This window comes from Nicotiana tabacum, chromosome 16, assembly GCF_000715075.1.
Source record: "Nicotiana tabacum cultivar K326 chromosome 16, ASM71507v2, whole genome shotgun sequence".
NCBI lineage: Eukaryota > Viridiplantae > Streptophyta > Magnoliopsida > Solanales > Solanaceae > Nicotiana > Nicotiana tabacum.
Window position 1 is genome coordinate 17384223 of NC_134095.1, and position 14585 is coordinate 17398807.

Consider the following 14585-nt stretch of genomic DNA (forward strand, 5'->3'; position numbering starts at 1 on the left):
CGGTTTGTGCAAATAAGTAAAGGCAATCAATCAACTCAGTAGAATCAGAATTTGAGTTTTGGTATAATGAACCCAACTAGAAAAGGTGAAGAAAGGTTTAATCAAAGAAAATCAGTAACAATCAATTAAACTCCATTAGAGGATTTCAGAATCAATCAATTAGTAGTTGGAAAAACCTCTTTTGAAGAAAGAATTCCTCATATATAAAGCACACAAACATGTCAAACAAGAAAGAACTGCCATGCTAATTAGAAAGAATCTAGTATAGAAAAGTTCAGAGTTATAAACAAAGAGGCTCAAATTCAGTACATAGACTCAAACTTAGTTTGAGAGAATCCAGGGTTCCATAATAGAACCCTAGTCCGAGCACGAGATTAAATTTGCCAAAAACCCTAAATCCTAGGGTTTTTGACTCGAATAAGATGTAGAGATGAGAAGACAAATAACTGAAACAGGCTTAGAGGTCTTTTTCAGAGACTCATGAGAAAACAAACAGGTAAAATAGCAGGTTCGAAACAAACATAGTGAAAAAGTTGATTTGAAGTATAAAGAACATGTTTTAAGAAAAGCTTGAACTTAAACAAGTTCAGAAGACAAAGAGGTAGTGTAAACTTAAGGAAACAGTAGATGAAACATGTTTAGAAAGACAAAGTCCAGAAGAAGGAAAATAAGAACTAAGAGCTTAGTAGAAAATACAGTAAAGGAACACATGGGTAAATGAACATATAAGATAAACGTGTGAAAGCATGATATAGAAACCAGTAGAAGAAAGAACGGAGCACAATAGAAGAACATGCAAAATAAGGCAAACATAAAGATACGGGAGAAGAACACGGTAGGTAGAAAAGAGAACATACAAACATAACATAGACAGATTCACAAAAAAAAAAAAGAAGAGTCAGAGTTAGAAAACATTTTAAGATTTTTTCAGAAACCCTAAATCGAAGAGAAACAAATTTTGAAAGAAAAGATTGGGGAAAACGTTTCAAAACTCCAGTAGAACATAGATGTAGCATAGATATAAGAAAAAAACACTGAAAGAACCTCGAATAGCTTAGGGTTTCGGAGAAACCCTAGAAATGAGAAAGGCTTGGAAGAAAGTCCGATCTAAGTCGGATGAGGTCAGAAACAGGCTCAGAAGAACAAGAGCCACCAGAGCAATGTCGGAGATAGCCGGAATCTTCGAATTGGTGAAGGTTTGAGTGAAGACCTTCGAGGTCTGGCCTCGATCCTTTGAGAATCAGGCATGCAAGAGCCGGAGGAGGTGAGTATAGGTCGTCCATGGCCTGAGAGGCCATGGATTCCGGTGAGTCGGAGGTTGAAGATGGGATGAGAGAGGCTAGAGTTTCAGGAACCTTCGAGAGAGTTTGAGAGATAGAGAGATGAGGAGTTTCGAAAGAATGAGACGGGGGGAAGGGGGTAGGTGAGGGTTTAATTATGGAAAGGGGGATCTGGGTCGTTGATTTTATTTGATCAATGGCTCAGATTAATTCGAAACTAGGTCGAGTTAATTTAAGGATTGGGCTGGGGCGAATTTGGTTGGGTCTTGGGTTAATTGGGTTGGGGTTAAATTGAGGCTAAAATTGAAATCCGAATGGGCTATAATTGCAATGAAATGAGGCTAAATGTTAAATAGCCAGTTTTCCCTTTTTATTTTATATAAAATAGTAAAAACGATTTTAAAAGAAAATTAAAAGTACTGACCCAATTAATAATATATAAATATCAATTTAAAAATATTGAAACCAATTTTACAATTATAAAATGCTATTAATCTTAAAGTAGGTTATAATTGCAATTATATGCAATTTAGCTTCTAAATACCAAATAAATTTGTAAATATATACAAAAATTATCTTAACTATATTTTGGTATAAATATGGGAATAAAATAAATTAATCACCAAAACTGATGATTTTGGGAATAATTATGGATTTTGCACTGCTAAAATAGACAATAAATTGATTTCAAAAAATCTTAAAAATTAGGGAAAAAATACCAAAACTCTTGGGGCATGCTTATATGTGCATGTACATGTTATTTTGAAAGTATTTTATATAAAAATACATAGGAAAAAATTGGGTATCAACACCACCTATTAATACGAGATATCCATCTCTAACTCCCGGGCCATGCTGGTCCCGATGCTGGGAATGAGTCCCTCAATAAATTGACGGACCCTTTCTCAAGCTGTAGAAACCAATGCCGGTGCATGCCTAGCCAAGTCATTGAAATGGACTGCATACTCTGAAACAGTCATAGTACCCTGGCGCAACTACTCAAACTCCGCACACCATGCGTCCCTGAGGCTTTGAGGGATATACTCGCTCAAAAAGATGTTTAAGAACTGAGTCCATGTAAGAGAAGCTGCCTCAGCCGGACTGTCCAACTCATAAGTATGCCACCACTAATAGGCTACTCCTCGAAGCTGAAAGGCAGTGAAAGAAACCCCACTTGACTCTGCTATGCCCATAGTGCGGAGAATATGGTGGCACTCCTCTAGAAATCCCTGAGAATCCTCTGATGCTAGACCACTGAATGTAGGAGAGTCGTACTTCTTATACCTCTCGAGCCTACGCTCCTCCACCTCTAACGCTGCTGCACTACCCTCGGGCTGAACTGGGGCTACATGTGGTACCAGTATAACCTCTAGAATCTGATCAACCTGGACCCGCTGCTCAAGGGTGAGGGTGGTAGGAGTCTATGCTCCTCCTCCGTCCTGAGATGTGGCTAGAAATTAACCTTGCCTGAGCTAGAGTGTTGTACATTCTCATGAACCGTGCAAGGGTCTCCTAAAGAGCTGGTGCATAGTAGTAGGGGTATCAGGTGCCTGTGCTCCGACTGGAGCTACTAGTGGCTCCTCAATAGCAGCTCTCTCGGGTGCTCTGGCTGCACCACGTGTGCGTCATTGGCCTCTACCCCGGGCTCTGCCTCTGGCGGCTCTAGCAGGGGGCGCGGGTGCCTAGTCATCTTCGGTTGCACGTGTCCTCACCATCTATGATAGAATAGAAGACATAAGTTTAGAATTTCGAAGTCAATAATCTCGCACGACAAGGAATCAAATGAAGTGGAATTTTCCTAACAGTTTCATAGCCTCCCGAAGATAAGTACAAACGTCTCCGTACCGATTCGCGAGACTCTAATAAACTGGCTTGTGACTCACTACTCCTATGAAACTAGATCTCCAATACCAACTTGTCACGACCCAATTTCCCCCTCCGTGAGTTGTCGTGACGGCACCTAGTCTCTACGGCTAGGTAAGCCTAACACTTTGAGGAAAATAAAACAAAAGCATGAACATTAAGTACTAATAGTAACAATATCTAATAAACAACTGAACGCCACCCGGCATATACAATTATCACATCTGAAATGTACGAAACAATTACCAAAACCCGAAAACTCGCAAGTTACAAGCTACTAAGAAGTCTTAACTGTTCTATATATCAGTTCTATAGAAGGAAGGAAAATGAACATAGGGGGATAGAGGGGGACTCCGAGGATCTGCGGGTGCGGACAGATGTTCCTTAAAGTCTCCAATAAGCAGCAGCGACTGCAATTAGTGATGATGCTGGTAAGATAAACCTGGATCTGCACGCAAAAAATATGTGCATGAAAAGGCATGAGTACACCATAATGGTACCCAGTTAGTACCAAGCCTAACCTCGATCGAGTAATGACGAGATCACGTCAGGGCCCTACTAGTAAAAATATAATAAAATTTAACAAAAAGAAATATCACAATAAGAACAAATACTAAAATTTACCAAGAATATAAGCAAAGAAGAACAACAGCGCTGGGGGTCTCCCAGGATACCGTCCCGTAATCCCAAACGTTAATGTGTAAGGGGATCTTCCGGAATACCGTTCCGTAGTCCCAAAGTAAATATGCAGTGCTGGGGGATCTCCCGGAATACCTTTCCGTAGTCCCGAAATACAGTTCCATAGTCCTAAAGTAAATATGCAGTATATGGGGATCTCCTGGAATACCGTTCCATAGTCCCAAAGTAAATATGCAGCTTAAACAATAGAATTTACAACTACAACACGGAAAGTAAATATGCAGCTTAAACAATAGAATTTACAACTACAACAGGAAATCCTACAATTTTGACTAAAAACAAGACAATGAGGTAGCATAAATTTCGCTAAGCATGCTGCACAGAGTTCAGATAAGCAATTAAGATACGTAGACATGATGTTCTAAACAAAACATGATAATTAAATATGCTAGTATAGCTCAGTTAAAGGAAAACATATATTTTAATTAATGAAAACGAAGTTTTCAACAAATAGCATGTGTATGCACTTGTCACCTCACATACACGGTGCTCATATATCAAACAATACCAAATCCTAAGGGGAGTTCCCCCAGACAAGATTAGGCAAGCCACTTACCTCGAACCAAGCTCAAATCAATCCGTCACAATGCTCTTTTCACGAATATCCGACTTCGAATGCCTCAAATCTAGATAAAAATAATTACATAACACAAATATAGCTACAAAAAACTAATCTAGCTAACGAAATCAAATCTAAGGCAAGAAATTAGAAAAGCGTCCAATAAGACTTCCCGGGCCCACGTTTCGAAATCGGGTAAAAGTCACAAAATATGAACACCTATTCACTCACGAGTCTAACCATACCAAATTTACTCAAATTCGATACCAAAATCTTGATTAAAACCCCAAAATTCGACCTAAGAACTTTTCTCAAATTTTCCAACTCAAATCCCTAATTAAATGATGAAATCAACAGTGGATTAATGGAATACAACCAAAACGAGTTAGGAATCGTTTCCCAATAAATTCCTCTAAAAATCCTTCAAAGAATCACCAAAGTCCAAGCTCTCAAGTCCAAAAATGAAGAATGAATTCAAACCCTCGATTTTGCCCTATTTCTGCAAATTAAACCGCACCTGCAGTTACTTAATCACTTCTGCGGCTAAAGCTCCACACCTGCGGAATTTCATTAAACTCCCAGATCCACATTTGTGCACAGCCATCCGCATTTGCGCACGCGCATCTACGCATCATTGGTTCGCTTCTGCGATCTACCCTCGCTTCTGCGATTCTTTCTCCGCAGGAGCGAGTCCGCTTCTGTGTTCCCTTCACCGCACATGCGACCACTGGCTGCCCAGATTAAGGATGCATCTGCAATTTAACAACTACTCATGCGAGCCCACACCTGCGGTCTCCCCTCCGCAGGTGCGGAAACACCAGGAACCGGCATAACTCAGCAATGGCCTAAGTCCAAATTGCAACCCGTTGAGCATCCAAAACACACCCGAGGCCCCTGGGACCTCAACCAAATATACCAACTAATCTTAAAATACCATACAAACTTAGTAGAGCCCTCAAAACATATCAAACAATGTTAAAATCATGAGTCATCCTCCGAATCAAACTTAAGGAACTTGAAACTTCCAAATTCGACAAACGATGCCGAAACCAACCAAACCACGTTCGACTGACCCAAAATTTTGCACACAAGTCATATTAAATATTTCAGACCTAATCCAACTTCCGAAATTGGATTCTGACCCCGATATCAAAAATTCCATTACCAGCCCAGGACTCCAAAAATTCGACTTTTGCCATTTCACGCCTAAATGAGCTACGAACCTCCAAAACACAATCCAGACACGCTCCAAAGCCCGAAATCACTCAACGGAGTTAATGGAATCAACGGAACTCCATTACGGAGTCGTCTTCACATAATTTCGACCACGATCCAAATTTTAAGATTTAAGCCTTCGTTTAGGGACTAAGTGTCCCAAACACTTCCAAAAACGAAATGAAACCTCCGACAAGTCACAATAGCAGAAATAGATATGGGGGAAGCAGATAATAGGGGATCAGGGGTCTAATTCTCAAAACGACTGTCGGGTCGTTACATGTTTTGTATGAGTGGTAAGATTTCGAAGTGCTTGTTGGTCAGTGAGTATTGTAAATTTGCATCCAAGTAAATATTGTCACCATTTACCAACTGCCTGGGTGATAGCAAATGTCTCTCGGTGGTAAGTAGAAGCTCATTACATCCAGGGGCTTAATTTTATGCTAAAGAAGGCTACAGGATGGCCCGTTTGAGATAAGATTGCGTCTATATCCACACCAGATGCATCAGTTTGTAGCTAAAATTCTTGACTAAAATCAGGAAGTGCAAGAACAAGAGTCGAACTTACACACTTCTTTAAGGTTTCAAATGCTTCATGTGTTTGCTCATTCCATTGGAAGACATCTCTGCGCAATAGGTCTATCAAAGGAGCTGCGATGGAAGCATAATGATAGATGAATCTCTGATAATATCCAGTGAGCCCCAAAAAACTATGAACATCCTTCACATTACTGGGAGGTGGCCATTACTAGATCACAATAATTTTTGTCGAATTGACTGCCAATCCTTGATGAGATAGTACATGTCCAAGATAATCAATAGTTTGTTGGCCGAATAAACACTTGATCCTTTTGGCTACTAATTGGGGATGCCAGAGCAGTTGTAGCACCAATTGAAGGTGGGTCAAATGAGCAATCCAATAATGACTATAGACGAGTATATCGTCAAAGAAAACCAACACGAAACGTCACAAGTAAGGTCGGAAGATATCATTCACGGTGGCTTGAAATGTGGAGGGAGCATTGGATAAACCAAATGGCATAACCAAAAACTCGTAATGGCCATCATGAGTCCTAAATGTTGTTTCCCAGTATCTCCTGTTTGAACACGTATTGAACACGTATCTGGTGGTACCCCAAAAGTAAGTCCAGCTTAGAAAAGTATCGAGTCTCATGTAATTCATCAAAAATCTCATCTATCATGGGAATTAGAAAGCGATCACGCACAGTTAGGGCATTGAGGGCACGATAATCCACACAAAATCGCCATGTTCCATCCTTCTTTCGAACTAGTAGCATCGGAGAAAAGAATGGGCTATTACTAGGTCGAATGATGCATTCTTTTAACATCTCAGTGACTAATTGCTGCATTACATGCTTTTGAAAATAGGGATAATGATATGGTTTGACATTAACAGGACTGATACCTGGTTGTAAGTGAATCGCATGATCTTGGGATCGTTCTGGAGGCAGAGGTTTCTGAAAGACATCTTCAAATGAATTGAGTATTTCCTTGAGTTCAACTGGAGTATTTTCAGAGGTGACCATGTCCTCATGCACCAACTCCAAACAAAAGAAGGAAGATATGGCATCAATAGCCGTTAGATGACGTAAACTATGTAGCTGAACTGGTTGGACCCCTGTAGGCGATTCCCCTTGCCAAAGATAACTTATTCCCTGGAAAGAGAACTAAAAAATGCGATTGGAATAATATTTGACTGCTGGACCTAATGTAGCAATCCAAGAAACTCCTAGAACCAAATCAGCTCCGTGTAGTGCGAGCACATAAAAATCAAGGTAAAGCTCACAACCTTGTACAGTCAGAGGAACCTGACCATGTCCCCCATCGAGCAAAACCTAAACCGGAGATCCATTGACATGGCCAGTGAATCGAAGTGTATGTGGTGAATGCCCTCCTGCCAATGCATGATAAGAAATAGAGGAATGTTCCTGAACCTCTAAACATTGGAGTTCCTCTGCCAAAGCTTCATCAGTAATGAGGGGTTCCACTACCGAAGTCTCTCCTTCGTTCTCATTAACTAACAAAAATAATTGAGGAAGAGATTTTCACTTATGACAAGCAGAATACTTCTCGTCACAATAATATCAAAGACCCTTCTTACGGCGATTCTGAATTTTGGCCGGGGTAAGGCGTTTAAGAGAGAGACGATTGGGGTTTGTATGTGGTTTTGGACATGGGAGGGCCAAAAGGTTGGAGCGAGACTTAGGGGGGAAGCGAAAGTCGATGGCGATGAGATCGGAGTGGGCAATAGAGGTTGAGTTTTAGGAAAAACGAGTCGGGTGGTCCTTTTTCAGCAGCTATTCTTTGCTCATGTAGTTGGGCCACCTTGATGGCCTCATCTAAAGTTTTAGGCTCGTGTAACAAGATAGATGAATTAATATCATCTCGCAACCCAGCAATAAAACAACGAACTAGAAACTACTCTGGCAAGGCCATTGACTCATTGACAACTGATTCAAATCGGCGTTGAAACTCCTCAACCGTCGATGTCTGGAATATCTTAGATAAATGACCCTCCGGCGTTTCCAAATGACGAGTGCGGAAACGCAACAAAAGTTTGTCCGTAAAAGAATTCTAGTCACTTGGTTGTTTATTTCGAAATAGCCATCGATACCAAATTAGAGCCGTGCCGTCGAGATAAAGGGAGGCAAATGACAAGCGTTGTTCGTCAACAATGTCATAAAACTCAAAGTAGCGTTTTGCTTGAAAGATCCAACCTTCTGGATCAACACCGAAGAAACGAACAAATTCCACACGAGCCGGCTTATGATGTACATGTTGTGACGCTAGTTCACCGATAGGACGTGGATGAGATTCTTCCAATGGTAGCAAATGAGTAGTTATATTGGCGAGTTGGGCAGCCAAGTCATCCATCGTGGAACGGATTACATCTAACTCCGAATTAGGACCCATACGGAATTGTAGGAGTGTTGAGTTCGGATTCGGACATAAGAGAATGAAAGCACCAATGTAGCAGTTGCTACCAATAATACTTAACCACACAAACAATAACTAATATTGATATGTAAAGGGAATTACAGTGATGAAATTAACATAGAGTTGTAGGGAGTAACAACTGAAAGAAGAAGGAGATGAGAAGTAGAACTACAGAGATATAGATGAGAAGAGAATATTTTCAATAACTTCTGCCTAACTTTTCCTAATCCACTACTCTGCCTTATATAACCAACTTCTATAACTACATTACCCACGTCCCACTAAATAATCACGTAACTTTGAAGGCATTTGTCTCGCTCGTTTTCCCCTTTCCGGATTGTCCTCAATAACATCCTTCATGGACTCCACTTCAGCAGCCAACTCGATAGCCCCGTCAGCAAGTTTATTTTGTGATTCTAGATTTATAACAGAAGTGGCCCTTGTGTCAGTATAAACATGTTGCAGAACATTACTTTTATTGTAAATATCTATTCCTATACTATAAATGATGATAATTAGGCAGCTCATGGTTAATATATTTGTCTGGCCCAAGCATAAAATTGTAACTATAATGTAAATAAGGATAACTAGGCAGCTCTTGCTGCTAACATGTTTGCCTGGACCAAGGATAAAATTGTAACTTGGTACTACAGCTCAACACGTAGAGCCCAATTTTGATAACACGTGGTCACCGTTTGATTTCTGAAACGCTCCATCTGTGAACACCTTGTCTCATACCTCCTCTCCATCCTTATTTCCTACTGTGTCTTCAGAAGCTGTGAGCGAGAGGATCTAAAAGCTTAGTCATTGAAGTAGTCCAGAAAATATCCTCAAGCTATAAAGGCTTACGACAACAGCAACACTGATTGATGCCAGGTCTAAAAGCTTCCTTTTGCGGCCTGATTCCAGACATGACAGTAGCATCAACTACCAAATAAATGTATTCCTCCAAGTTACTGAGATCCACCTGCGAATTTCATCCAAGGTATTGAAAGAAATATCAATAGAAATTACATATCTGATCTTACCTGATTTTCCTGAAAATTAACTCAAATTATTTTCTTGTGTTTCTCTGTGCCTTTCTCAGTTACTACTTAAAATTGGTGCCTTATTTGCTTTATTTACTTATGATACCATTTATCCTCTACTTTATTTTCTTCATAAGTCGTCTACAGAGTTTTTACTTTCTCCCCCATTTTAAGGGTGAGAATGCATCTGCTTTTTGTTATATAAGTGTAGGATTTATTCTGCTCTCACTCCTCCCCTCCATCTGTGTTTCTTGTATTGATTGTTTTCAGTCCTTGATTATATGCTAGGTATTTGTGTTTTCTCCTGAGTAGCGAGGGGATTCGTGCAGAGAAAGTGTAACATGTTAATAAATTTTGTTCGCCAGGTGTTTGACAAAATTCTTCAATCAGATTTTCTATAAGATTTCTTATGCATGCTCTTGCCATGTACTTTTTAAGTCCCCAATTTCAACAATTGTTCTGATTCTTCTTTTTACTTATAGTCTTTTTGGTTTCTTCCGCTTAGTTAGACTGTTGATTGTGCCTCTATATTTTCCTGTTTCTCGCTGCATCATTTTAATTTATGACATATCACTGTTAGCCGCTGGTAAAAGGGTATTTATTTAGATTGTTCTATTGCGGAAACAAACTTCATACTAATATGAAGAAGAAGAAGAAGAAGACCCAGTGATTAGTAATTTTCTTTATTAAATGAATACCGTGACATATGAACTCTGTGCTACGAAATTGTTACCCAATAGCTCATAAATTTAACGCGCTAATCTTTGTTCGAACAAGTTGATATATTAATCCTATCTTTGTGATCTTTTTCAAAGTCTAAGTTCCTAAAAGTTTACTTATTTGGCTTTCGCTTATTTCAATTTGTGGTCAAATTAACGTTCCTTCCACCATTTGAATCAAGATGTTTTGGAAAAATATGTTCAAGACAAAAAATAAAAGCTCGGTAGATCTTCACCAATGCTTCTTTTCTTTTACTTTATATAGATTTTGGGACAATCTTTTCGTGGATACCTTTAATATATAACACAATATAAGCTGAAAGTTTTACTTTTGGTAGGATAAGTGACCTAAAATCAATACAAGGAGTGATGATGTCAAACAAGCATAACTTGAAGGACTTAAAATAAGATCATTGTTTAGGAATAACAATGAACTTCCAAAATTAGGGACATTTGATGCTTTTTCCTCTTATTTCTGCCGTTTTCTTATTTTTGAATGTTGGACAAGTTCCTTCCTGGCAGTAATAGCGTAATTTATCCTTGTAAAAAAAGGGTAACTCCATCATTGTGTTATGCTTAAAATTTGGATTATATTGTCCATGTATTGGATTCCTACACTTCTCATAAAGTTCGTGCTAAAAATGGCACAGGCATAAGAACAAAGTTCTTCAGTTTGATTCCTGGTTATTTTTCTCTTCTACAGTAACCCTTATTATCAATTTTTCATTCCTGATCTTTGCTCCGCATAGGATTTTGTTGCAAAAAATCCTTGATGTATTATTGAAGATTTTTTAATAATTTTTCAACCCTTGAAATTCATCTGAACAATAAATTTGGATGCGTTACAACCAGATAAATTTTGCACTTAATGATATTTTTTTATATGTTAGAATGCATCTATATTTGCTGCTACTTTTATATTTGAAATTGGATTTTCTAGGTATTACTGTCAAATTAAGCATCCGCGTTTATTTTACACAGCAACTGAACTGAATACTAGCATTCGATCATAGGAAAGTAGAGAAGTAGAGTTAGCATTTGTAACTGTTTTAGACGTCGACTAAAGTTAAGGTTTACCTCTGTATTTCCCCATTAAAAAGGATTAAAGCTATGTTACCAATATTTTGTATATAGATGAGTAGTATGTTTACTAATTTTCTCCAGCGTTTGCATATTGTGATATTACGAATTTCTTGAGTAATGATTAGTATGTTACCAACAAATATTCAATTTTGTTATAGACTGGTACATGTTCACCTATCTTTGCATTGTCGATAAAATACCTTTTGGTTTCTGAACTACCTAAAATGTAGATATTTCGCAGTAATAAGCTTGTGAAGATACGCTGCTTATGGGATTGATAAAAGCATTGCTATCTTTAACTTCAAAATGTGAGGATGTATTCCGTACCTTCAATGTTTACCAGATGAATGCGTGGAGATTACAACTAATAATGAGGATCCACTTTTTGTAAAGCTTAAGGGTTTGAATGGAGAAAGGAGGAGATTGTCTCAGAGTTTTGAGTATAATTATGATGATTTTATTCCCATTTTGAGGCCTTTCTTGAGAGGTTATTTGAAGATCCTAAGAGAAGTTAAGGAGAAGAGGTTGCAGCTATTCAAAGACTACTCTCTTGATGAAAGAAAGTGAGTTCACTTTTTTTCCTTTATGCTTGATTTGTCAATTTTCCTCAGTTTTACAGTCTAAAGTTCTAATCTGTAGGCATTCTCCTTCAAACGACTTCTTTTTTTCTTCTTTTACAATTTCTTTGGTTTATCATTTAGTTTTACAAATCTGATTAAAAAAACGTCTATTTGCTGGTAAGAATGTTTTGGATTTTGAGGAATCACACACTTTTATTCTTGATTTGTTGTGAAAATTGTTAATTGCATTGAGTTGTGTTCCAGTTGAATTTCCAGAATAGTACTGCCTCTGATCTTTTTTAGTTGTCCTCTAAGTTTTGGCCCGAAAATTATTCAATGTAATTAACTAAGAATGGTATTTGACTGAATCTGGAATGAGGATGAATTTGGGAAAAATAATTAATGTTTTCTGATTACCAAGTATGATACGTTACTGAAACTTTTAACCATATCGACTATACATAATCAAATGCTTCTCTAATGTACTCCCCGCAAATATTATTCAGGCACATCTTTGCTATGCTATCATTTACTGCTGAAATTCTCATATTCCTTTATGCAGGTATGGATACTTTGGGCATTGAGAAGTGGAAATTTGTCAGCGACGTGTGAGCTTTCACATCTATTGAAGCCCGTTTTTTACTACATAGTTCTACTGATCATATATGAGTGGTTGATCGAAAGATTATAGTAATGTTCACTAGCCTTGATTATAGTAATGTTCTATTACGTGTAAGCCGAAGAACCAATTGCAAGATTACGTGCGCAGAAAGGCGTTAAAGAATACATTGGTCTCTCATTGATTGTATTAGAATTTTCAAACAAGTTCATAATATTTTTGGCTACTTCGCATTCCCATAACATGATTACATGTGGGGGAAGATGTTTAAGAATATACTTTTCTCATTTCACTTATACCTTTTAGGATTTTGAGTCGGATGCTCAAATTATATTGTCAAACACGATCCTTCGAGAAGGAAAAAGAAGCAAGTAATGAGGCTTTAATCTAACGTATTACAAATTTAAGGTCTCAACACTTTATTGTTTAAGGTCTATTAACTAATAGTAAAGTGTTGGGGGACCGGATCTTAGTAGCTTAATTGATTGACTATCAGAACTTTCGCCTTGTTTAAAGATTCAATTCTCTATCTTGTAAACTCCTTTGTATCATTGGAATGGATTGGCCAAGGTCACCATTTTAGCATCGTACTGTTATAATACATTGCGAACAATTGCAAATAGAGGATTTTACTTTCTCTTCACAACATTCATCTTTTGTTCTTTTAAGTCAAGATTTTCACCCCGTCATTAATGTCTAACCATTGCAGGTCATGTGAAGCTTAAGATATTAATTGCGAGAAATGTTTTGCAACATTGAAAATTGATAATACATTAATATAGAATAAAGAAAGTATCACCACACAAAGGAGCATGGCGTTTTGCTTGGACAATTTAGGTTACTATTAGAAACAATTGCAAAAAACATTAACATTAAACAACTATTGGGCCCGTGCTTAGCACGGACAACACCCCACTAGTACTATATAGAAGAGCCCTAAAGCAAGCAGGGGACCGTCACATCCCTGCTTGTTGACAGAGGGCAGTTTTGTCTTTCTACTACTTCTATGCTAGGTATATTTCCTTTTGTGTCCTTGCTTTTTGATTTGTGTCCTCCAGAGAAAATCTAAATAGGTAATTTTGCATTCTACATTGATTGCCACCGACGATTTTGCTTCGCTTTTGGCAGAAGCGAAATTACGCGTTTTGCTTGGTATTTTGCAGCTCCAATTAAAATAATGGTGCAATCCTTCTTGATTTTATGAAATTCAACTACTTGAAGAGAAATTGGTGTTTCAGCCGAATTATATTTTCTTTGTTAATATGTTTTTCATAGCAGCTCCATCTCCATAAGTGAGGACTCAAAGAAGTCATTAAAGGGAGATTTTAGGGCTATGTCCCGCGGCATCCCAACTTCAATCATCAACTTTGAAATATATCAACAAGATAACAAAGACTACTGCTGTAAATTAATGGGAATAGAGACAACTGATTGGGCAAGTTAAAATTCGGGTGGGTTAAAATTCTTTACTAGTAACTCATGTTGGTATTGTATAGCTCAAAATTTGATCAAAAGAATTCTACTTAAGGAAGAATGACCAAGAGTCAACCAAGCCGAAGTCACGTATAAGAAGCAATATACTGGTGAGTGGTTTAGTTACTGTCGAGGTCGAGCGCTCAATTCGGCCCAAACGGCTAGTTCAACACTTAGACATTTTAGAGGAATATTCTACGGGATATTCCAAGAACTTAGGTACTCGGGTAAAGGACCGCTAGGTAAGGAAGGTGTTTTGTATAAATATCATGGGAGGGAGTAACAGAAGAGGGGGAACTGATAGGAACATACACACAAACATATACATCTCCCTAAAGGTGAAGATGTTCCCTAATCTCAGGCTCCTCGCCAAAAAAAGGAGAAAAGAGCTTAGAATCTCGGTATTCATCTGTAAATCAATTTTATCAAATGTATGGAGGTCGGTCTTATTCAAGAATAATGACTCTTTTCATTTATGTATTCTTCATTATCATTTGATATTATTGGAGCAATCATCCTTTTCATACAT

At 38.1% G+C, this 14585-nt stretch overlaps 1 long non-coding RNA gene across 1 annotated transcript; it reads left to right on the plus strand.

The window, feature by feature from the left end:
* The first annotated feature begins 9176 nt into the window (after positions 1–9176).
* LOC107769319 (uncharacterized) lies at positions 9177–12859 on the plus strand. The gene is made up of 3 exons (XR_001644366.2): positions 9177–9559; positions 11635–11967; positions 12527–12859. It is a non-coding gene; the product is annotated as an uncharacterized LOC107769319 (long non-coding RNA).
* Positions 12860–14585: the final 1726 nt, after the last annotated feature.